Source organism: Triticum dicoccoides, chromosome 7B (genome assembly GCF_002162155.2).
Source record: "Triticum dicoccoides isolate Atlit2015 ecotype Zavitan chromosome 7B, WEW_v2.0, whole genome shotgun sequence".
NCBI classification, from domain to species: domain Eukaryota; kingdom Viridiplantae; phylum Streptophyta; class Magnoliopsida; order Poales; family Poaceae; genus Triticum; species Triticum dicoccoides.
The window spans coordinates 714,070,083-714,081,402 of record NC_041393.1 but is presented as its reverse complement, the minus strand read 5'-3'; positions in this window follow the sequence as shown (position 1 = coordinate 714,081,402).

Genomic DNA, 11,320 nt, shown 5'->3' with positions numbered 1-11,320 from the left:
TTATATTGATTGCATGTGATGTTAATCCTTTATGCATCTTATCTTGCTTTGTTTAACGGTAGCATTATAAGATGATCTCTCACTAATTATCAAGAAGTGTTCTCCCTGAGTATGCACCGTTGCCAAAGTTCGTCGTGCGCAGACACCACGTGATGATCGGGTGTGATAAGCTCTACGTCCATCTACAACGGGTGCAAGCCAGTTTTGCACATGCGGAATACTCAGGTTAAACTTGACGAGCCTAGCATATGCAGATATGACCTCGGAACACGGAGACCGAAAGGTCGAGCGTGAATCGTATAGTAGATATGATCAACATAATGATGTTCACCATTGAAAGCTACTCCATTTCACGTGATGATCGGTTATGGTTTAGTTGATTTGGATCACATGATCACTTAGATGACTAGAGAGATGTCTGTCTAAGTGGGAGTTTTTAAGTAATATGATTAATTGAACTTAAATTTATCATGAACTTAGTCCTGGTAGTATTTTGCAAATTATGTTGTAGATCAATAGCTTGTGTTGTTGCTTTCATATGTTTATTTTGATATGTTCCTAGAGAAAATTGTGTTGAAAAATGTTAGTAGCAATGATGCAGATTGGATCCGTGATCTGAGGTTTATCCTCATTGCTGCGCAGAAGAATTATGTCCTTGATGCAGCGCTAGGTGACAAACCTATTGCAGGAGCAGATGCAGACGTTATGAACGTTTGGCTAGCTCAATATGATGACTACTTGATAGTTTAGTGCACCATGCTTAACGGCTTAGAATCGGGACTTCAAAGACATTTTGAACGTCATGGACCATATGAGATGTTCCAGGAATTGAAGTTAATATTTCAAGCAAATACCTGAGTTGAGAGATTGTCACGACCGGTTTTCCAATAAAAATATTTATTTAAAAGCCAATCTTTTAAGTCCAGTATGAGAGAAATCCTCCACACTGGCAGACAAATTCTTGATACAATAAGCCAGTAGCATAAAATATATTACAGGGTCGAACTACGGTTGCTCAACCAAATTATTACAAGCACGCCAATAATTATACATAATGGCGGACATGACACAGGGGTGTGGAGGCATACTACTGACTCGAGGATAGGACGGTGGTGGAAAAACACAGCGGGGAGAGAAATACAAGACTCTACGTCTGTCATCTCATCGAGCGTTGAGGAGAGGCTCGATGAATTTATTTGGTAGCGGAAGCGGATATAATACAGTGACCAAATCCAGGGTCGCACAAGACTGACTGGGACTCCTCTAGGTGTCGGACTCGCTATCAAACTCTTCATCCATGAGATCGCCTTCGTCAGCATCTGGCCAAATCAACAAGCCAGTGAGTACTTTGAAAGTACTCGCAAGACAGTTCGGACGTAAGATATAACAAATGCATGCATGGATGCGACATGATTAATTCATCAATGCACATTAAAATAAAATTAGCATAACGGGGTAAGAAAAAGGGGAAACGGCGGTAGTCCGCCTGAAATCCCAACATAACACAAATGAAGACCGATCGGGTGTCTGAAGCGACGCCTCAAAAGGTGAACAAATAAAAATAAGGAAAAATGATGCCACAGTCGGGCGTCTTAGCGACACCACATAAAGGGCTTTAAAAGAAATACCACAGTCGGACGTCTGAGCGACATCACAAAAAGGGCTTCAAAAGAATTGCCACAGTCGGACGTCTGAGCGACATCGCGGAAAGGGCTTTAAAAGAAATGCCACAGTCGGACGTCTGAGCGACATCGCAGAACGGGCTTTAAAAGTAATGCCACAGTCGGACGTCTGAGCGACATCACATAAAGGGCTTCAAAAGAATTGCCACAGTCGGACGTCTGAGCGACATCGCGGAAAGGGATTTTATTCACAAGTAAATAATACTCATAATAAACATTCAATCCATGAGAATAAACGGGTTAGTCCATCCACAGGGATAATCATTCAATCGGACTTAGCACTCATGCGATCCACCGGAGTCTCTGTCATCAAAGCTGACAATTTATTAGGATAAGATGGAACGAAACTTGACATAGAAGAGATGATTTGGAGGAATATATGACTCTGCAGAGTTTGTACAAAATTTTTCCAACAGTCAACGGATTTCCGTAGTCACGAAGGACTAGTTCCGTTTATGGTATTTCGGAAGAAAACACAGCTAACCGGTACACACCCATCCTACCTCTCGATGCTAGGAATCACCCTAGTCATCGTCCAAGAAAAACTTTTGAGACGGGGAGATCACAATCTCGAATAGCATGGGATCAAATTTATATACGCGCGCTCTAAGGGGTGCCCCCCTCTCGGTCCCAACCGGAAACACCCATGCCCCCTGACCGGATGACTGGCTTTAATCCAGGGCCATGGAACCATCATCACGGCCTCTCCTCTTTGGTGTGTACCATGAAAGTGGTTTGCAACTTACTAAACCATATTCCTTGCGGAAAACATGTGGTAGTACAAGGAAGGAAATGATAGGTACTGGACCGATATGGTTTGACACTGAAGTCACATAGTCTGGCGTAAGACTGGCATGCTACAACACTGCCATCGTACCCATCCTCATGCCAACACATGGCCATTCATATTCACATTCATCCACGTATGGATCATTGAACTCACTCACCTTATTATCACATAAAATAACGTTCATCGGTATGCTTACCAACATGCCATGAAACTAACTAAATGCAAAACATGCCGAGACACTCATCATATCAAAAGTTCAAACATGCTTGCCTGGTTCAGAGTAGTCGGAGCCTAGCTCGGTGAAGTTCGCGGCTCCGTCACCTCCTTTGGTATCTACGGTTTAAAGAAAATATATGCGCTAACGTAAATACCAAGGAGAGCACAGAAGGTAAACCAAATATTTTTCAAATAAATCTGATAAAAAACTAGACAAAATTTTAAAGAGAACAGAAAAAGAATCAATCAAAAATACTTTTCTGATTAAAAGTTATAAGGGTTTTTGTCCAGGGACTTATCTGTAATGAAACAGAAGATTTCCAGGGGCTAGTTTATAAAAACAGAAAACGCTTCGGTAGCGACTACGCCAGCCCGAAGAGAAAACGCATTTGGCAGTAGGAGTTTTCAGATAACGCTTCGTTTAGAGAGGACAGAGAGGCTAACAGCGGGTCCCACTTGTCATGTTTAAATTTTCAAATGGGAAGGACGAGGCTCGTCGGCGCCCGAGAGCTGCTGTGGTCGCCGGCGGCGATCCACGGCGAGGCATGGGGATCAGAGGTTACCAATGTGCTCACCGTGTCCTTCCGCATCGGTGGGTGGTGGTGTTGGTCGCCGGTGAGCACCACGTCGACGGCGGTCTCAACTCCGGCGGACGGTGGTTCGGGCGTGGATGGAGCTCGTCGGAGAGGGCTGCAAAGATTAAATTGAGGTGGGGGTTAGACTACTGGGTGCAAGAGAGGGCTACGGACGAGGTTTGGGCGCCGGAGGTGACCTCACCGAAGTGAATCGAGCTGGAGGCCGAGGCGGATCGGGGCGGCCGGAGCTGGGGAAGGAGACCTCCTCGAGGTCCCCCTAGTGGCCTGGCGGGGCTTTGGTGAGGAGTGGTGATGCTGCGTGCACGAGGGTGAGCTCGGGGCCCTTTTTATAGGCGGCCCGAGGCGGTTGCCGTGAACGGAGATTTCCGGCGAGCGATTACGGTGGCGCAGTGCTCGGTCGGGGTGGTTAGGGAGTCGAGCGTCATCACGGAGGTTCAATGGGTCCGTTTTAGTGCTAAACTGGCCAGGGTTTGGGTGTTTGGGTCGAGCTCGACGGAACGGGGCGGCGCGGGCCCGTCGGCGGCAGAGAGCGCGCTCTGTGCGTGCTGCGCCACGGCGACGGTGCCGCATGCGTGCGCTGGCACGGAGACGGCCACGCGGAGCTACCAGAGGATTTGGGCGGCGCCGAACGGCGTTGCGCCGCCGTTCTCCTCCCTGTCGGCCATTACGGGGAGCCGGCCGCCGCAAGACACGCCGGCGCAGGCGGGCCAGGGCGCCACCGACGCCAGGGTCGCGCCAAGTGCACGTGTGAAGCTTCGGACAAGCAAGCGAGGCCGCGCGCAACGTGCCAAGTGCACTGTGGCCGCGTGACTGAAACTGTCGAAACTGAAAACTGAATTTAACTGAATTTCTGAAAGTGTAAGGAAAACAGTGCATGCAAGGTGTTCGACAGAATGATCCAGGCATGTAGGTATTTTTCCTTGAGCTGATTTTTGGTGGAGTGGCTTCTCATTGCTCAAATAGGCTGCCTGAATTTTGGTGGAATTTTTGGAGAAGTGTAGATATGAATTTCACCAAATTTGGCAAATCTGGTCCAAACTTGCAGAGACTGAATTTTGAAAATTTTGAAAAGAGGAGGAGTGGATCAAGATGGTTCTGGGTTATGGATGCTAAGGACAATCCAGGAGAATTGGTTTGAGGTCAAAACTCAAATGCAATAGGGCACTTGCTTTGAAAATCTCTCAGGCTCCAAATAATTTTCAGAATTGAATTGAGGGGGAAAATAATTAGAGAAAAATCCAAAACTTGTTTGGATTAGTTGGGACAGAGAACTTAGGTTGATCACAAGGTGTAGGGGAGTTTTTGGAGGGGTTTTACCACATGGGCAAAAATGCCAAGTCATGGTGGTTCCAAGATATGAAAATCCCAAATTTCATGGAGTTTCTTTTTAAAAGAAAAAGATTAAACTCCCAAAATAATTTTGAGAGAGAACCAACAGAGAAGAAGTTTCAAAAGGTCAAACACCAAAGTTTGAAGCAAGAATAAAAACGTTGCCAAAGGAAAGAAAGTTCTTTTTTAAGAGGAAGGCTTTCTGGAAAATTTTAAATGGCCTCTTTTCAAAAACCACAAAGTTTTTTTTTGCTGAAAACCAAAGTAAAAATTTTGGAGTGTCACAACACCTACTCCCTTAGGAAAAATCTCGTCCCCGAGATTTTAGTTGATCCTTAAATAAGTGTGGATGCTCTGTCCGAAGAAAATCCTCGCTTTCCCAAGTTGCTTCACTGTCGGCGTGATTGCTCCATTGGACTTTGAAAAACTTGATGGTCTTCTGTCGGGTTCTCTTTTCAGACTCCTCTAATATTTTTACTGGGCGTTCTCGGTAAGTGAGGTCTGGCTGTATGTCAATGTTCTCATGAGATACTTGTTTCTCTGGGTTGCTTACGCACTTCCTTAATTGAGAGACGTGGAACACGTCGTGAATGTCGGACAAGTCTTCGGGTAAGTCTAGCTGGTAGGCTACAGTGCCTCTTCGTGCCACTATGCAAAATGGTCCAATGAATCTTGGTGCTAATTTTCCTTTAATCTTAAACCGTTGTAATCCTCTCATTGGGGATACTCTCAAGTATACGAATTCACCGGGTTCGAAGCTGACCCTACGATGTTTCTGATCATAATAACTTTTCTGTCGACTTTGAGCGGTCTTAAGTCGGTCCTTGATTAGCTTGACTTTTTCCTCGGCTTCTCTGAGCATATCTGGTCCGAAAATGCGGCTGTCTCCGGTCTCTCACCAATTTAACGGGGTACGACATCTCCTTCCGTATAGGGCTTCGAAAGGAGCCATTTGCAGGCTGGCCTGGTAACTGTTGTTGTATGCGAACTCGGCATATGGCAGGCTGTCCTCCCAACTGGTTCCATAGGTGAGGACACATGCTCTCAGCATGTCTTCTAAAACCTGGTTTACGCGTTCTGTTTGTCCATCAGTCTGTGGATGGTATGCGGTACTGAAGGCTAGTTGGGTTCCCAGAGCCTGTTGTAATTGCTCCCAAAATCTTGAGACGAACTGAGTGCCTCTGTCGGAAATTATAGTCTTCGGGACACCGTGCAGACAGACTATGCGTGAAAGATAAATCCTGGCAAGCCTCTGAGTGGTGTAGGTTGTCTTCACTGGAATAAAGTGTGCTACTTCGGTCAACCTGTCAGTGATGACCCATATGGCATCATTCCCGTGTCGTGACCGAGGTAATCCGACAATAAAATCCATCCCTATTTCATCCCATTTCCACTCAGGTATTTTGTTAGGTTGCAGTAGTCCGGCTGGTCTCTGATGTTCAGCTTTTATGCGTTGACATGAGTCGCAACATGCAATGAAAGCGGCTATGTCCCTCTTCATACCGTGCCACCAAAATCTTTCCTGAATATCCTTATACATTTTGGTTCCTCTAGGGTGGATCGAATATGGAGTGGTGTGTGCTTCAGTTAAAACTTGCTATTTAAGGTCTTCTATGTTTGGCACGCATAGCCTTTCTCCGTACCATAATATTCCTTCATTGTCTATGACGAATTCTGAGGCCTTGCCCATACTCAACTTCCTTTTAATTCCTTCAATGCTGGGGTGACCGGACTGAGCCTCTTTAATTTTCTCCACAAGGTGTGGTTGTATTTCCAAGTTTGATATGGTGCCTTCTGCTACCATTATCAAGTTGAGCTTGACAAATTCTTGATGGAATTCGGGCCTCAAGCTGTGCAGATAGTTCCCGTCGGAGCTGGGGTTCCGACTCAGGGCATCGGCCACTATGTTTGCTTTCCCTGGATGGTAATGGATACCAACATCGTAATCCTTTACCAATTCTAACCAGCGGCGTTGCCGTAAATTTAGTTCTGGCTGCGTAAAAATGTATTTGAGGCTTTTGTGATCCGTATATATCTCACATCGATTCCCAAGTAGAAAATGCCTCCATTCCTTGAGTGCATGAATAACTGCTGCCATTTCTAAATCATGAGTGGGATAATTTTCCTCGTGTTTGCGAAGTTGCCTTGAAGCGTAGGCGACAACCTTGCCTTCTTGTATCAACACGCATCCGAGACCCTTTCTGGATGCGTCACAAAATACTTCAAAATTCTTGTGTATATCGGGTACAATTAATACTGGTGCTGTTGTTAATTTCTGCTTTAGCTCTTGGAAACTTTTCTCGCAGGCTTCTGTCCATTCAAACTTCTTATCTTTCTTGAGTAACTGTGTCATAGGCTTGGATATGGTGGAAAATCCTTCAATAAATCTGCGGTAATACCCTGCCATTCCCAAGAAACTTCGTATGTCTGTTACGCTGGCTGGTGACTTCCAGTCAAGTACGGCCTTGACTTTCTCTGGGTCCACTGCTATACCGTCTTGAGTCAGCACGTGGCCTAGAAAACCTACTTGTCTTAGCCAAAATTCGCACTTGCTAAACTTGGCATACAATTGGTGTTTCCTTAGCTCTCCTAGTACAATCCTGAGATGTTCTGCGTGCTCTTCTGGTGTTTTGGAGTATACCAGAATATCGTCGATGAATACTACGACGAATTTGTCCATAAACTTCATAAATACTTTGTTCATGAGGTGAACAAAATATGCCGGGGCGTTAGTTAATCCAAATGGCATCACTGTGAACTCGTACAGTCCATATCTGGAGGTGAAGGCTGTTTTGGGGATATCTTCCGTTCGTACCTTCAATTGATGGTATCCTGACCTTAAGTCCATTTTTGAGAATACCTTGGCCTGAGCAAGTTGATCAAACAAATCGTTTATCCTTGGCATCGGGTATTTGTTTTTGACTGTGACCATGTTAAGTGCTCGATAGTCGATACACAATCTCAGCGTTCCATCCTTCTTCTTGGCAAATAAAATTGGTGATCCCCAAGGTGAGGAGCTGGCCCGAATGTATCCTTTATCTAGTAATTCCTTTATTTGCTTCTTCAATTCGATCAACTCGGATGGTGCCATTCTGTATGGTTTCTTGTATATGGGGGTGGTTCCTGGTGCTAGCTCAATGCGGAATTCTATTTCTCGATCTGGTGGCATGCCTGGCAGCTCTTCAGGGAATACATCTGGAAATTCACACACTACTGGAACCTTGTTTAGCTCAGAGACGTCCACCTTATTTAATCTCGGTTGCCGGGGTCTTTCTCCTTCCTTGGCTGATACTCTTATTGTCTTCCCTTGGTGGTGTGTGAGAATCACGGTCCTGTTGAAACAGTCGATAAAACCTTTGTTGGTGGTTAGCCAATCCATCCCTAGGATGACATCCAATCCTTTATTTTCCAATACAATAAGATTTGCGTAAACTCCAATCCTTCAAACTCAATGACCACATTCTGACAGCAATTCTGAGAAACTTGCTGAATCCCGGGGGACTTGATTATTATGGATTTCTCCAAAGGAAGCATCGAAAAATTATTTTGCAAAGCAAAACTTTTCGAGATGAAAGAGTGAGAAGCTCCAGAATCAAACAAAACCATTGCAGGTATTGTGTTGACAGGAAACGTACCGAGTATGATATCCGGAGCATTTTGTGCCTCCTCTTTGGTTACGTGGTTCAGATGACCCTTCCTGTGGTTATTGTTGGGATTGAAATTGTTTCGTTTGGGCGCTGAATAATTGCCGCCGTTGTTCGGCTTTGGGGTTGAGTTCCTTGGCTTGGGGCACTGTTTGGCATAATGCCCTTCTTCTCCACAAGCGTAACAAGTAACGCCGGGGCGATAGGTGAATTCCTTGTCCCTTGCATGAAAATTCTTGATTGGGCGTGAGACATTGGATGAGAATTTGGGTGTCCCACCCTTTTTAAAATCTATCTTGCTTCGGTGATTGCGAGTGTGATTAGTCTGGTCCCTTTTTCGCTTGCGGATATCTTCCAGACTGCGTCTCTCATTTTCCAGAGTAATGGCCTTGTCCACCAGCGTTTTAAAATCAGGAAAAGTGTGCACGACCAGTTGGCATTTAACTGCGGGCGCCAGACCGTCAAGGAATTTCTCCATCTTCTTGATTTCAGTCATACGCTCCTCATTGGCGTAGCGGGATAATAGGGTAAATTGACTGTTGTAATCTGACACTGTCATGTTCCTTTGTTTGAGGTCATCGAATTCTCTCTTCTTGATTTTCATAATACTCTTAGGAATGTGTGCACCACGGAAACCTTCCTTGAAATCATCCCAGGTTATGTCATTTTCGTTGTGATGCATGTGCAGAAAATTCTCCCACCACGATGCGGCTGCTCCTGTGAGATAGTGCGGAGCATATAATACCTTCTCGGGGTCTGAACATTTTGCAATAATTAATTTTCTCTCCATATCTCGAAGCCAGTCCTCGGCTTCAAGAGGCTTGTCAGTATGAGAAAATGTTTGAGGACGTGTCTTCTGTAGCTCAGATAACTTGGAGTGCTGTTGATACTGTCCATGGTGATTTCCCATGTTGATGACTTGGTTCATTATTTCACGATGTTGTTGCTGACTCTGTTCATAAAGGCGGCACATTTGTGAAAGTGCCGATTCATTGCCCGGTTGGCTTGACTGTCCCTGAGTGAACTCGTTGCTGGGTTGTGCATCATAATTTTCCTCTGATGGAATTGGCATGGAGCGAGTCCAAGGACGAGACATTTTTCACTCTGGGGATATATTTTGTAAAACCCATAAGAAAAGCGGAAAGAGTCGCAAAAACAAATCCATAAAATGCATAAAGCTGGCAAATAGAATTAAATAACTCAGCTTACTTAAGAAAAACAAATCGACTTGTGCACGGAGAAGGACTACTCACTACATACCTTACACGCGGGCGGTAATTATACAGTACATCACTCAGGTTATGCGTACATAATCCTGACATGTTATTTAGGCTAGTGCACTTCTCCAGATCCTACATGATGCGCAAACAGGCTACTTCTCACAACCTATGTACATATCTTACAAAGCGGCACATTACATGGCAACTAGGCGTACTTAGGCAGAGATGTTGATGATCTCCCTTGCCCTGCCGAGGGCGAGGCGTAGCGAGGTTGGGGACTCGACTTCCTCCTCGCTAATGGGCTCCATACGTGTAGTGTTACGCAGAGCGGGCGGAGCGGTTGCCAGGGGCGAAGCAACACGTACAGGAGTGGGCACGAAGGTTGGTGTAGTGCGCGCTGGAGTGGGTGCAATAACTTGGTTGAATTCTTCGGTAGAAGGCAGACGACGAGCAGGCGTAAAAGATGCTCATGACGAGACAAAAGTCAGTGGCGGTGCGATTGGTAGGAGCTCCCTCCTGTTGGCAGCACAGCCATGAACTGAGTCCATGCGGGTAGCTACGAAGTCGTCCACCAGGTTGTCGAAGGCTGCCTCCAGGGCCCGGAGATACTCAGTGAGCATCTCAAAAGCCTCGTCTCGTTCTCCTCTGGGGCAGGAGTATGCGTAGTGACAGGTGTAAGGCACATGGCACGGAAGATAACGGTAATGACGAGTCTTCATCACGGGGAGGACATCCCTGAGACGAGCTATCGCCTCGCGGGCTGCCATCTGCATAGCATGCCTCTCCGTAGGCATGGCTCTTCCCATGAACCGGAAGCGGCGTAACTCACCACGCCCTCCCTTGAACTGCACCGCGGCCTGGTGCATGGTCAGACTGTCGTTGACTCGGTGCTTGCAGAGTGTGAAGACTGGGCGCACGGATGGCCCCATCGCGACCTGAACGATGAAAGAAAGAAGCTTGACGAACCCATCGGGCACGTTGGCGAAGGTCTGAGACTCGCAGCTATTGTCGGCCATCTACAAAAGTAGGCAAAAATTCTGCATGGTCAGATCATAAATTTATGCTGACTGACAGAAAATGACTACCATTGCAAAAATATAAATTAGCTCTATCAGGCTAATAACCAATTAGCGATCGCACCTAGTGGCTTCCTACAGTCAGCCTGGCTCTAGTACCAAGCTTGTCACGACCGGTTTTCCAATAAAAATATTTATTGAAAAGCCAATCTTTTAAGTCCAGTATGAGAGAAATCCTCCACACTGGCAGACAAATTCTTGATACAATAAGCCAGTAGCATAAAATATATTACAGGGTCGAACTACGGTTGCTCAACCAAATTATTACAAGCACGCCAATAATTATACATAATGGCGGACACGACACAGGGGTGTGGAGGCATACTACTGACTCGAGGATAGGACGGTGGTGGAAAAACACAGCGGGGAGAGAAATACAAGACTCTACGTCTGTCATCTCATCGAGCGTCGAGGAGAGGCTCGATGAATTTATTTGGTAGCGGAAGCGGATATAATACAGTGACCAAATCCAGGGTCGCACAAGACTGACTGGGACTCCTCTAGGTGTCGGACTCGCTATCAAACTCTTCATCCATGAGATCGCCTTCGTCAGCATCTGGCCAAATCAACAAGCCAGTGAGTACTTTGAAAGTACTCGCAAGACAGTTCGGACGTAAGATATAACAAATGCATGCATGGATGCGACATGATTAATTCATCAATGCACATTAAAATAAAATTAGCATAACGGGGTAAGAAAAAGGGGAAACGGCGGTAGTCCGCCTGAAATCCCAACATAACACAAATGAAGACCGATCGGGTGTCTA